The sequence below is a fragment of the Hibiscus syriacus genome, unplaced genomic scaffold (assembly GCF_006381635.1).
Source record: "Hibiscus syriacus cultivar Baekdansim isolate YM2019G1 unplaced genomic scaffold, ASM638163v2 tig00117038_pilon, whole genome shotgun sequence".
NCBI lineage: Eukaryota > Viridiplantae > Streptophyta > Magnoliopsida > Malvales > Malvaceae > Hibiscus > Hibiscus syriacus.
This window is the reverse complement of record NW_024063534.1, coordinates 393,874-408,804: the sequence shown is the minus strand read 5'-3', so window position 1 is coordinate 408,804 and position 14,931 is coordinate 393,874. Positions and strand designations below refer to the sequence as shown.

At 38.4% G+C, this 14,931-nt stretch overlaps 1 long non-coding RNA gene across 1 annotated transcript; it reads left to right on the top strand.

The window, feature by feature from the left end:
* The first annotated feature begins 9,309 nt into the window (after nt 1–9,309).
* On the top strand, nt 9,310–14,029 carry LOC120196992. Its single transcript, XR_005523236.1, has 8 exons — nt 9,310–9,495; nt 10,869–10,989; nt 11,169–11,309; nt 12,024–12,419; nt 12,527–12,603; nt 12,993–13,070; nt 13,156–13,520; nt 13,609–14,029. It is a non-coding gene; the product is annotated as an uncharacterized LOC120196992 (long non-coding RNA).
* Nucleotides 14,030–14,931: the final 902 nt, after the last annotated feature.

Here is a 14,931-nt window from a genome sequence, read left to right as displayed (position 1 = left end):
ACTGGAGTAAGTATGTGTATCTCTCAATATCTTAGCACCTAACAATAAACACATAATTATATTGGTATAAGTATGTTTCTTTATTTTTAAAGAAATAAAAATTAATAATAAAAATATATTAAGTTATTTATTTACATATTTTATTAAATATGTATATAAATTATAAATAATAAAAAATTATACTTATTAAGTTATTTATGTACAAATATAATAAATTATAAATACAATTATAAATTTAATTTTTTAACGGTTAATTGTTGGTTAACCGTTTATCAAAATTCGTAATTGTAAACTTAACTGTTAACCATTATTTTTAGCAGTTCAGTTAACCGAAACCGTTTAGTATTAACTGTTCAGTTAATGGTAAACTATGTGAATAACCCCCTTTGTTTTCAGTATGATCGACTTTGGTCACTCTTTTTTTAATTAAATTCTCTTGGTCTCATACATTTTCGGTTCATCCGATTTAAGTCTTTCAGTCGTTAATATTCCTTAACCCATTAACATAAGTATTACGGGACAGTTAAAATTTTAAAAAAATCACGTGCATGCCTCCTCCTCCTGTTTTTCTTATTCTTATTATTATTCTTCTTCTTCCTATTTCGACAAAACGATACAAAAACAAACCCATTAAAATCCTCCTTTCTCTACCTTTCACACGAACTATGCTAAATTATATAGAGGTAAATTTTCATTGTTACAAGTTACAACAAAGATTACCTAAAAAAACTTCATCCCCGACCAATGCTCCAGCAACAACCACTTCGACAATCTATTTGCAATACCTCTCATCTCTTTCCATTTCAGCTCGACTAACAATCCTCATTCCATGAACTTGAAGTTCATAGTAGCTGAGGCTTATTAGAACGGTCCATCACTTTTTTTTCACTCTCAATGCTTGCGAGTACAATTAAGAAACTGTATATGAAGAAAATGTATTGAATTCACGTGAGTTGTATTTACATTCATACTAGCTTTATAGCTAGAGTCAAGCTAACAACCACTTAACTGATTAACAATATTTGGCGCCTAAACTAACTGACTGCCAAAGCCATGCTATAATACATGCATGTACACAGTATGCTATAGCCTAACATTCTCCCTACTCTTTTCATTTTTTTTCAATCAACTCTACACCCCTGGCATCACACATATATCGTGACAAAACTCCTCAAAAGCTGACTTTGAGAGAGGCTTTGTAAAGCCATCTGCTATTTGATGTGCAGATGGTATGTAGTTGATCTTCAACAGTCCTGCAGCCACCTTCTCTCGGACAAAGTGAATGTCAAGATCTATATGCTTCGACTGTGCATGATACACGGGATTAGCACTCATAGCCACTACTTCGGTGTTGTCACACCAAACCACCGGCTCCCTCCGTTGTTGAATCCCTAGGTCTGCAAGAAAAGATCTTGTCCATGTAACTTCAGCAGTAGCATCGGCAAACACTTGTATTCTGCCTCCATCGTGGATCGAGACACCGTTTTCTGTTTCTTTGAGCACCACGCAACAAGACATTTTCCAACGAACACCCCATAGCCAGAAATTGACCGTCTATCATCAATGCTTGCTCTCCAATCTGCATCTGCAAAGGCTGACACATGCAATTCCGCCTCACTTGCTTGGAACATTAACCCATAATTCACAGTTCCAACCAAATATCGAAGTATACGCTTGACTGCAAGCCAATGTGGTTCACGTGGTGCATGCATGAATTGCGCCACCTTTCCAACACTGTAGGCTAAATCAGGACGTGTATGGCACAAATAAAGCAAGGAGCCAACTATGCTGCGATACTCACTCGCATTTGACAACAGCTCCCCAATATCTTTTGACAATTTCGACGCCAGTATCATCGATGTGGAACATGCAGCTGCACCAGTCATACTAGTTTTCTCCAGTAGCTCCAGCATAAACTTTTTTTGGTTTAAGAACAGAGAACCACGAGAGCGATGCACGTCAATTCCCAAGAAGAAACGAAGTGCACCAAGGTCCTTGAGAGAAAACCTTTCACTCAACAGCTTCACTACTTCTTGAATCTCACACGACGAATGTCCAGTGATGACTATGTCATCAACATAGACCAATACATATATGTCACCAGCACCTCGTTTACAGAAAAACAGAGATGAATCTGCTCGAGATGCTGTTAAACCAATATGTACGAGGCTATCCCTGAGCTTGGCATGCCAATTCCTAGGTGCCTGGCGCAATCCATATAAGGCCTTCTGTAGCTTGCAGACAAGAACAGATCCATCTTCAGCAAGTTGCACAAACCCTGGCGGCTGTTGCATGAACACATCCTCAGTGAGGTCTCCATTGATAAACGCATTATTAATGTCAACGTGCCTCAACTCCCAGTCATTAGATACTGCTAGGGTCAAAACAACATTAAGAGAAGAAAACTTAACAACTGGGCTGAACGTATCAAGGAAATCATACCCTGGAACTTGCGAGTAACCTTTTGCAACCAATCGTGCCTTATAGCGATGTATGGAGCCATCTGGATTTCGTTTCAGTTTAAACAACCATTTACACCCAATTGGAATACGCCCTTCTGGTAATTTCATCAACCTCCATGTATCGTTTCTTTGAAGAGCATCTACCTCAGCTTGAACTGCCTCCTTCCAACTAGTCGACTGCAACGCCTCTTGAATTGTGGAAGGTGTGTCATTGTCGAAATGAGTGGAGTACGCCTTAGGCTTAAAAACTCCACATTTGCTGCGAGTCATCATTGGATGAAAATTCTCTCTAGATGGTAGATTAGTACTCTGTACATTATTGGCCAAGTCCAATTCTTCAATCACCTGCGTAGTGCTTGCATTATTCAAATTATTTGCATCAATGTTCACGGCCCCAACAGCGTCCATCATTCCGGGCGGTGCAGCCCCAACATCATTGTCGCCCGATAAGGTAGACATTTCTCCCAGTCCACGCGGTATGGCTGCACCAAGTCCAAGCGGTGTGGCCCCCAAACTATTATTATAATGCATGGCTTCAACATTATCTAAGACACTATCACGAGCTCCACTATCACGTGCACCATCTCCAATATCTAGCACGCCGCTCAGTGTGGTCCCAATGTTTGCACGATTGTTTCCCGTTGAAGAAGAGGACAACACTCCAAGACGTGAGGCCCCACCTGCATTATTATAAACAGCACTACCATGGGCGGCATTATCACGTGTGACTCTGTTTCCATTATTTTGGTCGGCCAATGCTTCCAATGGCGTGACCCCATGTGCATGGTCGGCAATTGTTTCAAATGGCGTGGCCCCATTTGCACTGCCATTAATTTGATTTGCAATTGAGATAGCATCCAAGGCATCCAAGGTAATTGCATCATGATCATCGCGTGCGATGGACCCGTGCGCATTGTCCACGATGGTGGGTATTACTCCATTTGTTGAAGTGGCCCCATCTGCATCATGAGTGGTCAGTGCTCCACATGGCCAATCTCCATGTGCACGTGTTATTGCAACCGGCAAGGCCCTATGTGCACGCGTTATTTCAACCGGCAAAGCCCCTTGAGCATTGTCGTGCATCTCGTCAAACGTCGTGGCCGCATGTGCTTCATTAGATATTTCTTGAAATGGCGTGGCCCCATGAAAATTATCACACGCATTGACCACGTTCTGGTGACTACCAACAGCATGTCCCACCTCATTATGAACATCGGTTGGAGCACAATCATTAATCCATCTCCTCATATCTGCAACAACTGGAATATCACGTGAACGAGCATTTTGTGCATGATGTGGGCGAGCAGTAGCTTTATCTGCAAAAGGAAAAACTTTCTCATTAAACACAACATGTCTAGAGATATAAACTCTACCATTGCTTGCCAAACACTGGTATCCCTTGTGCTGAGGACTAAACCCAAGGTATGTACAAGATTGAAATCGAAAGCATAACTTGTGATTCTCAAAGGGTCTTAGATGCGGGAAACACTGGCATCCAAAGACCTTGAGTGAAGCATACTCTGGTTTCTTTTGAAACAGTTTCTCGTATGGAGCCAATCCTCCCAGCACCACCGTAGGAAGACGATTGATCAAATGAATAGCAGTCACAAATGCATATGACCAGTACTGCATGGGCATGAACGCTTGGGCTAGCAGGACGAGTCCTGATTCAACAACATGGTGATGCTTACGCTCAACAACTCCGTTCTGTTCAGACGTGTGAGGGCAAGTCAACCGATGCACAATCCCTGACTTTGCAAGCAATACAGGAAACACTCTGTACTCTCCACCCCAATCTGACTGAAAAGCTTTGATTGAGCTGCCAAATTGGTTTGCTACCAGTTTGTGAAACAATTGAAACGCGTCAACAGCTTGTGCTTTGTCTTTTAGTAGATAAAGCCAAGTAAAACGGGTAAACGCATCCACAAAGGTTATATAATAGCGAAAGCCATTGGAAGCAATATGAGGAGGTCCCCACAAGTCTGAGAATACAAGTTCAAATGGTGCAGTATACTCAGTATTGGATGCAGAAAAAGGGAGTTTATGACTTTTGCCCATAAAGCAAGCCACACATGTTTTATTAACATCAATATCCAGTTTTATATCAATTTTTCTGCAATTTTATTAAAAGCAAAACTAGCTGGATGTCCCAACCGTCGATGCCATAGCTCAGACTGAGTCACATCTGTAGTTGCAAGATGAACTGCAGTACTACAGCCTTATGAAGTCAGATCACTAAGCGAAAAAATATAGAGTCCTCCTTTCTCTTCACCTTGCAGAAGAATCGCCTTAGAGAATTCATCACGAACAAAGCATTTCTCAGCATGAAATTCAAGGTAAACCTTGTTATCCCTAGCAAGCTTAGAGACCGAAAGCAAATTCTTGGTTATGTGAGGCACATGCAACAATTCAGTCAAGATTAGAGTTCTTGAAGAAGCAGAAGAAACAACCGCATTACCAACATTATGAATATCAACAGAAACTCCATTGCCAACAGTAAGTTTACCTGGACCTCTAAACTCAACAGGGTTCGAGACATTCTCAGCATCTGGTGTGATATGATGCGTAGCTCCAGAATCCATCACCCAATGATCACTGGACCTGGAGACCGTATTAGCTTGCAAATTGCATGCTGGCTGAGAATGTCCTTTATAACGTTCACATCCCAGGTTTGAAGTTTCAGTAGCAGAGTAGTGTGCATTGGCAGACTGCCCTTTATGAGCTTGAGACTCAGATGTAACACACATAAAATCTTCATCATAACGATGCCAACATCGATCAACCAAGTGACCGAATTTGCCACATAGCTGGCATTGAATCTTAGTTCGTCCTCGGCCTCGTCCTCCTGTCCTGTTTGTAAACGATGATCGTGCAGATTTAGAATCACGTCGTCCATCAGAGAGTCATGACCTTCTACTCTCTCAACAACATTGGCTGCCATAGGAGCATAATCAAACTGCTCATCGAACCCGGCCAACTGTGCTTCCGCATCTAGAAGGACGGTGTAAAGGCTGTCCAACGACAGTGTTTCCTTCATCGTAGTGATGACTGCCATAAACGGTTGATACTCCCTGGGCAATCCTTTCAAGATGCTGGCAACATGTCCAACATGTGAAACTGCACTACCACACGAGGCAAGTGCGTGACATACCTCTTTTACACGAGTGAGATACACTCGCATGCTATCATTTCCCTTCCTAAATGACTGTAACTTGCAGTGCAAACTCATAGCAGCCGTCGTGGATCTGCTCGCAAAGAGTTGTTGCACAACACTCCACACTGCAGCTGCAGATTCAGCACCAACAAAATGAGGAAGAAGATGAGAGCTAATGTTGACAGGAGCCACGAAGCAAGCGCACTATCCTGCGCAACAAAATCCTCAAATGCATCATTGACACGAATCGCACCGGTATCATCAAGAATCGTCTCCGGTGGTGATTGTAGAGCTCCGGTCAACAAGCGCTCAAGACGGTGACTCCTTACCGTGAGCAGAATTTGCTGCATCCACAGAAGGTAGTTCATCTCATCAAGAACAACGTTGATTTTCTTATGAGAGAAGCTCGTACTTATGGACGACTCCATTGAAATACCAAGCAAAAATCGTGCAGCAATAGTTTTTCAAGAAACCCCAAGACTAACGGCGAAAGATACCAAATTAAGAAACTGTATATGAAGAAAATGTATTGAATTCACGTGAGTTGTATTTACATTCATACTAGCTTTATAGCTAGAGTCAAGCTAACAACCACTTAACTGACTAACAATATTTGGCGCCTAAACTAACTGACTGCCAAAGCCATGCTATAATACATGCATGTACACAATATGCTATAGCCTAACAAGTACTTTGGTTATGGGTATCACTTTCATGTTTTTGTTTGAGTATCGATGAGCTAAGCTTTTGAATGCCGAATGGTTTTCGAAAACGACTGGATTTATTATTTCGTTTAAATCTGATTCGATATTGTTTCACTCGATGGAAAAGTGTCATTACAAATCGATGCGAAGGTAGTGAATATGGGAAACTTCAATGCATTGTCTAGAAATCATCCAATTCGAAATCAGAGATCTTTTCTTGATAGTCACATGGGTATAACTCCAGCTGTGGGTTACCTCTGAGGTCCTCAAAGTTGACTAATGTCGCAATTTACTCACTCCAGTCATCGAGGAACCCAACGCCAACAAGCTCTAGTTTCACCCACATTGATTTTTACGGGAAGAACATGAACAATGTGAATCCGAGGGAATCGAGCTTTGAAGAAGAGAATGAGGTGTGAAAAAAAGGTGAATTAATTGATTGATTTAATATTTATATTAAATTTATATTCATTTTGACTATTTCAAATTAAAACATAATCTTAATTTTAATAGTAGTAGGATAATTACTATTTGAATATGTCAATTTTTAAAGGTATTTGTTATCTTTTTAACATGGAATATTAAAAATAATTATATACTTTTGTATATTTTAAATTAAAATTATATTTATTTAAATTTGAATGGTAAAAGGAGTTTTAAAATAAATTATTTTATGTTTAAAGTTGAATATTAAAACACATATGTTTGGATTAAATCTCTCTTAAAAGTCTCATATAAATAGTGAGTTAACCTACTATGTTAAAAAAAAGTTTGAAGCAAAAAAGTTTCAATAAGTTTTTGACAAGTTCAAAAAGAAGAAAATTTTTCTCTCTTCCACTAATTTTTCGGTGATACTCGAAGGTAAAGATAGTTTGTGATATTTATTGTTGTGTTATTGTAGTTGATCATCTAGTTGTTGTATCTTTGGAGACAGATGACTAACGAACTCGAGCACTAAAAAAGTGGCTTAAAATCTATCTTAAGAAAATTGTGTAGCGACAGACTCAATTGTTTTCGATTACAAGATCAAAATAAAGAGAGTATTTTTCTTTCTATTTAATTTTGATTTATTTTAAGAAGTTAAACTTATTTGTTTGATTTTCTCAAATTAAATTTTATCTCAGATTGTTGTTTCGAATAACAATCTCAAGACAGAGTAAACTCGTTATATCCTTTGATTTTATAATGATATTTCATTATTATTTTTCCAATATTATTCTCGGAATAATGTAGTTTTTCTAACATGAGATTGGGGTGTTCAGTAATAAAATTGTGAGAACAAATGGTGGCTCTTATCCTGCTACGACTAGTGTGGAGTTATTCTTCTGTGGGTGTATTACTCATACTAACTATCTTGCGTTTAGACTTGTTAACGAACTCTATCTTAGTTGCTATGAAGAAATTCAGGAGGGAAGCCTTTCTAGCCGTGATGATGTTGCCTACCATTACATAGGCAGAGGTTTTGATTATATTCACATTGGAGACCCTTCCATTGCTAGCTTCAATCGATTTTCTCATTCTCCTCATCTTTTTTAGCAGTTTTGGCCGTAAAAAATAAGCCCAACATAGTTGATTAACCAGAAAAACCATGTCCACGCCGTCGACGTTGAATCTTTACCAGTTAGGACAAAGCTTATAACTATGCCTCTCAAGAATTTCATACTCGTTTCTTTATCAACAAACTCCATCTTCGATGATGTTTTTGAAATAAATCTCAGTTGAAGTGTTTGACAAACGAGGTACGAGATTATTAACTTCTTGTGACGTCACCACATCAGATATGAAGTGTTTGATAAACTTGGTTTTGAATTCGTGGCTGGAGACCTTACGCTGAATGGTCCAAAGATCACCGTCATGGAGGTGATCGTGAAACTGGGAGCCTTTGACGTAGTTTTAAAAGTTGGCGAATAGTATGTGGTGGACGTTAAGGAAGGAGTTGACTTGGAAACTGAACGATTAAGGGTAGATTCCAAGAACCACTGTCAGTCATAATATCTGTAAAGTGCGGGTAGTGCTCTGGGGCCGAAGAGTCGGTTGCAAGGTTACGTAAGGTGTCCCCAAAGGGGAGCCAAATGTCATCCCAAAGCCTTATAGTGGAACCACTGCCGATAGACCACATCATATTTGATCGAAATTCGTTCCATATGTTTGAGAGAGAGCGCCATAGGGGCGAGCAAGAAGAAAAACAAATGGATTGCGGAAGCAGATCAGTGATTTTATATTTCTGTCTGAGGAGCTGAACCCAAAACGAATTCGGCTTGGTAGTCAAGGCTACGACAATCTTTAGGAGGAAAGATTGGTTATAAGCACGACGGATGCCAATGCCTCTACGATCGAGAGGTTGACAGAGAGTCTCCCGATTAACAAGGGAAATTTTTGAAGCTGTAGGAGAGGAGCCCCAAATAAAAATTTCGAATGATCTTTGCGATGTAATGGCAAACTTTTTTAGGGAGCAAAGTAGTTTGCATAAAATACAATTGAATAGCCTCTAAGACAGATTTTGCAAGAGTGATATGCGCTGCGAGAGAAAGTCTTTTTGGCCCATCCGGAAAGGAATGATCGTATTTTTTCCAGAATGAAGTTGAAATCAGAACAGCGAATGATTTGTAGGATAACTGCACCCCAAGATATTTGCCTAGATTATCAACAGTTTTAAAACCCAAAAAATTGCTAATGGGAGCTCGCACATCTACTGGAGTGTTCAGAGAAAAATAGAGATGGGTCTTTTGCTTATTCAAGCGGTGACCCGAGTAAATACCAAACTCCGAAAGGACAGAGTCAATAGTGGTTGCATTGGCCATATCAGCGTGGGAATATAAAATGAGATCGTCAGCGAAAAACAAGTGAAAGAGGGGAGATCCTTGGTGAATTGAAAGGGGGTCCATGAGCCAGAATTGACCGTGTTAGAGATGTCATTTATGTAATTTACCCTTAAATTTTTTTTAAAGTTGAAAATGTTACCCAAAATAACGGAATATCCATCCTTTAACCTAAAATCCCCGTCAATTAAAGACCCAATTTTTGCACGCAGAAACAAAGCAGAATAAATGGAGGATTTGAAGAAGAGAAAGATGGAAGACATGGGAAACAACGGACAGTTATCAACTCTAGAAGACCTACGTTCTTTGCTTGACCCTCTTGCTAAATCCCAGCTCGTCGATCTTCTTTCTAGATTGTATGTTCATCTTTTTATATTCCTTATTATCTCTATTTCTTTTTATTTTCTTCCCAAAAACCCCTACATAACTTGAATTGTACTGAGTGAGAATTTCTGGGTCTTCTTTCCTTGTGTATTTTGGGTAATTTTTAAGGGGTTTCCTCGAGAGTTGCTTTGGTTTTGGTAGATTAGTTGCGATTCAGTGATTCTTTAAGTTTGTTTGAAGTTATAAAAGTCCATCAAGTGAAGCTAAAACTGGTGCCGAAGTAAATTTATTTACTTTTTTTTCCTTTGGAAATATGAAAAACAATTCTTCATAGATGCTTCGACGGTTCTGAATTTTTTTTTTGGGGTGGGGCGGTTAATTTTAAATGTTCTTTTATTTGTTTCCTTATAAATGCTTCTGGAAGTCTTTTAGCTTATGTTTAAAAATTCAGTTGTTAAACTTCTTCCTTCTACCAATAAAACAGTGCAGCATTGTAGTTATTCCTAAGTTCTCAACTATTTCTATTGGCATTGTCAAAGTTCGAAACGTTCAAATTTGGTTTTGATCAATTCAGGGATAACTTGAATGCTTGTTATTTTGAGCTAAATTAGCATTATTAAGTCAATTTCCGAGTCTTTTTTTTGCATTTTCCTTTCCAGGACTTTTTTTTCATACTTCAATTTGACACTTACTTCTAGGATGTTTCTGTATTGGCTTGTATAACCAAGTGCCTTGTTCTGGATAATCTTTTTCCTTCGGTTTGGTTCCTATTTTAGATGCTCTTTGTAAGAAGATATGGCCCTTTTAAGAACTTGATGTCATGTTCTGTGCTAAAGTAAGGGTCTTGATTTATATTCTTTTACACCAAATGTTAGAGCAAATTTTTAGTGCAACCATCCTCTATATTTCGGAAAGTTCTATAGGGGAGAAACATGAGTGGAACCTACTCTTTATATATACAACAAATAGTGTGCAGATGTTCTGTATGCTGCGGAAAAGAGTAGAATAATGAGTGAAATTATTTTGATTGTGAGGAACTTAAAAATGTTAAAGAGGCACTATTTTAAAGCATCTGTACCTAATCAAGTTTGATTTTTATTTCATAAAATATTAAAAGAAAATAAGGGGGCGGGTGCCTTGTTTGTATCATCAATCATGTCATGAAAGTTTTCTAACTTTTTTGGCACTGGAGTCGGCTACCTTTATTTCCATCATATGAAATGAGTGTGTTTGTATTTGAAGTATTAAAGGCTAATTGTGGCTCCAAATCTTCTCTCTGTTTCGTTCATTGTGTGAGAGTGCGATGCTTGTGTTAAGTGAATGTGTGCTATGACTGTTACTTGAAATTGTATGCTGTGTGATTGACTTTATGGATGTGTGCTTATTTGCATGTTGACGCATAAAGAGGGTCCCAATTTACTTCAATTGCTGAAGAAATTAAAAGTATTGCCAGTTCAGATCCTTTACATCGAAATCTTTTTGTTCGTGGCTTAGCCTGGAATACCACTTCAGAAACCTTGTGTGCTGTGAGTGAATTGCTGATTGCAGTTTGTGTTTTCTGTGATATTGTGGTGGTTGTTCCATACGATATAGTGTTCTGCATTAATTTTTCTATTATTCTATTATCATTATATTTCTCAACTTTTACGACCTGTACTCAGGGCTCTGTGAACTGAATGGATTGCACCTTTTTTTTTTGGCCTAGGCCTTTTGAATGCATGGAGAAATAGAAGAGGGGCTGTCATCTATGACAAAGCCACAGGAAAATCTCGTGGATACGGTTTCATTACTTACAAACACATGGAGTAAGCGAATAGTGCACATAGAGCACCCAGTACTCATTGATGTAAGCAATAGCTACGTTTCAGTTTTTTGCAGGCTAGGCTCTTCTTCATAAAGACAAGCATCTCATGTCATCTCATCTTTTTTCTTTCTAATTTCTTACAATGAAACATGCATTCCACTGCAATCTTTTTTTTTTCCTTTTGGATTTTCTACTAAGCTCTCTTTTTTCTGTCCATACAAAAATTCATTTAATTTCACGATGGGAAATAGAATTTTTTCCATTAATAACTTCAGTTTGGTCAACAGGTCAAGCCATTCTTTTAATATAAATCTGAACAAGAATTACTACTAGGACATGAACACAAGTGATGCAGAATGCGATGTGGATTCAATTTCTTAATGCATGTGCATGGAACAAAGCCTCTTATTGGCTGCTATCAAGATTAATGATATATTGTAGCGTACATTCCTATTTTTAACCTGTGGAGTTAGAAAGACGTGTAGCTATGATGGTCTTGGCATATGGAATTAATATTACTCCAATGTGAAGCTAAATATTTTGAGAGGGAAAATAGAAGGTAGAAAACTAATTCTTGATTGATGATACAACATGACTCTGAGGTGAATCACCTGCAGTAGTGGTTAGAAAGCACTGGCATCAAAGAACATATGTTGGTAGCATATATTTGGCGTTAGGACTTTAAATTTTGTAATTTTGACTTGACATGGAGATTTTTTTTTACCATTATCGTGCAACTTTGATTATATTTCCCAGGTTGATACATTGCAAAATCTATCACGGTAACATGGATGTCAGTACACGTGCAACTCCAGATTATGTGCATATCTTAAAATGGAGGAGTTGGCTACTGTATCAATATATACTTGCTTCAGATGCATTCTGTCCTTTGATACATGTGTGGTTGATACATTTTTCTGTCATTGACTTTATTTCTTAACTGGTCCATATTCAGGGCCGGAAGGCTGTATGTAATTTAGCTTTTGAGGGGTTAAGTGGGTTGGGTGCCACACCTGATCTTGCACAAAGGAAGCTCTATATTGGGGGCCTATCACCAGATGTCTCAGGTGAGATGCTTCTGAATTATTTTGGAAGACATGGTGAGATTGAGGAAGGCTCAGTTGCATATGAAAAAGATACAAATGAATCACGGTGCATACTTTATCTTTTTGGATGTTCGTATGTTATGTTTTTTTCATTTATACTTTCGGCATACTTTGCACAAGTGACATATCGTTATCTTTTCCTTTCATGTAAAGTGGGTTTGGTTTTGTTACATACAAAGACAGTGGAGGCTGCAAAGAAAGCGATTGATAGTCCACAAAAGATTCTTGGGGTATGTAAACAATACCACTATCTGTGGTGGCCTTGACTTGCAAAATATTTCTTTCGTCTTTTCTTTCTTCTGTTGACAAAATTTGTTGCTTTGAAAATGGCATATTAGCCAAAGTTGCAGTTTAGAACATCTGCTGTTGCATGAAATGTAAATCCAGTAAGCACTATAATTGAAGTGATAGAATGTAAAGAGGGTGCCTCGATAAATTTGCACATTGAAGTTGATGTAGTGGGGAGCTGTGTTCCTCCAACTCTTCATTTTTCTTGGAAGTACCCATGTTTGACACTTGTGTTCGACATAAATCGGACATGGGTATGGAGCTATGATCCTTCAAAGGCCCTCTAAATACATGAAAAAAACTTTGAACAAATTGAACATATCTGTGACAGGCACATACCTCCAAGTAACATCCGAGTAACATAGGTGGGAAGTGATTCGGCCTAGATTATTATAATTCCTTTGATAAGGTATATACAATGAAATGACTTTTATATGACTAATATTATCATGAAGATCTATAGAGATTGCTTGATAAGTTGGGTTTCTTTGCAGGGGAGAACTATCATTGTGAAGCTTGCTGATACCAACAAGGGAAAACCTTTACAAACACAGTTACCCCTGCAGCTGTAATTCCTCTTGCGATGCCTATGGCACCTGGCTACCCACAGCTTGGGAAAGCACACCTCAGTGCTGCCCCTGCTGGCTACGCTTATCCTCAACCTGTGGCATCATATCAAACTTCTTCATACTCTAGTCCTAGCGCGGCACCTGCACCATACCCAAGCCAACCGCCAATTCCTTATGCACCGGGTGCTGCAAAGAAAGATCCACAAGGAATCCCACCAACTGACACCATCGGATTGAGTGGGTACCCATATTATATTGGCAAACAATAATAAAGTCCCAGGCCATTCATGGTGATTTTCTGAACCTCCATTTATGATTACTTAATGCAACTACACTTTTTTATACACAATAGTTCACCACCATGTTTGGCCTTTTCAGGTCAGTGACATTGGTCGATTGTATCTTAAACCACTTTGCGAGAGCAGGCGTTGCAGATCAGAACAGGAAGACATCAGGAGTTGTGATATAGGAGAGGTTAATTTTCTTTAGAATGAACTGAAAGTGACTCATGACAGTTTCTTTTCTTTTGTCAAATGATATTAGGCTACTTTTGAGCTTCTGGTCGTCATGAGTTTGTATATGGATAACTACATGAATTTCTGTGTTGGTAGTAAATCGGCCAGTCCGGAAAGGGATGAATGCAGGTTTCCCGGTTCTGCCATGGAAGATTGATATGAAATATAGAGACGAACGACGAACTAGCTGTTGTTGTGTGATGGAAACTATATAATTTCAGGATTTTGAAATGTTTTGCAGATAGAGGATTAAGAAAAAGCATGAAGTTTTGCAAAATATGGGAAATCTCCGATCTCTATAATTGTTGGCTTCCAATCTCCCCAGTGATCAATATGACAACATTCATCATTCAACTATTTTTTTATTAATATGGAATAAATAAAAAGTAATATTTTTTTAAAGACAACTCTTAATTATTTGACATCGAATATATACGCCTCCAACATTCATAGTCCTACTTTAGAAAAATGGTATATAACATTCATAAATTATATATTGACATACTTGTGCACTGTGCAAAATGTTGAAGAAATTAATTATCAAAATTAGGTGCGGATAAAATTTGATTTGACTAAAAAGGTTTTTTGTTTAATTTTAGTTATTCTAATTTTTTGTATTTAATATCTCTAATATATCTTAAAAGGTTGATTGAAATGTTTCAAGTTACGTTAAAAAGATAATAGAGTATTGTTTAGATTATATTTCAAAAGTCGTAACAAGTATTCCAGAATAAAGAAACAAACAACTCTTGGTTCATCCAGAAAAGATAATTATTAATTTAATTAAAAGTTCAACACTAAGATACTGCGTGCGCACGATAGCAGGAATACTCTGGGTGCACGTTAGCAGGTCTAACGAACCGAGTCCTCCGGTGCGTCTCTGACGGCATCTCTTTCTTCTTCATTGGGTTTTCTTACTGTTTCTCCTGTTGCATTTCTTTTTCGTGTTCTATGGACTAGAGAAAATTATTTGGCTGCCAAGCGGGGCAAGAGCTTCAGTTCTTTCCACCAAAATCTCGAGATTCAAATCCTATCGTTCAGCCTCCGCCTGAAGTCTTTGAAGCCGGTATTGCAGAATGGAAGACATCTCTCGTTGGCCAATTTCTTGGGACTGCTCCCAATTTCACCACAATGCAGAGGATTATCGAGAATTTGTGGAATAACCCTAACAAGGGGGTTTATGTCC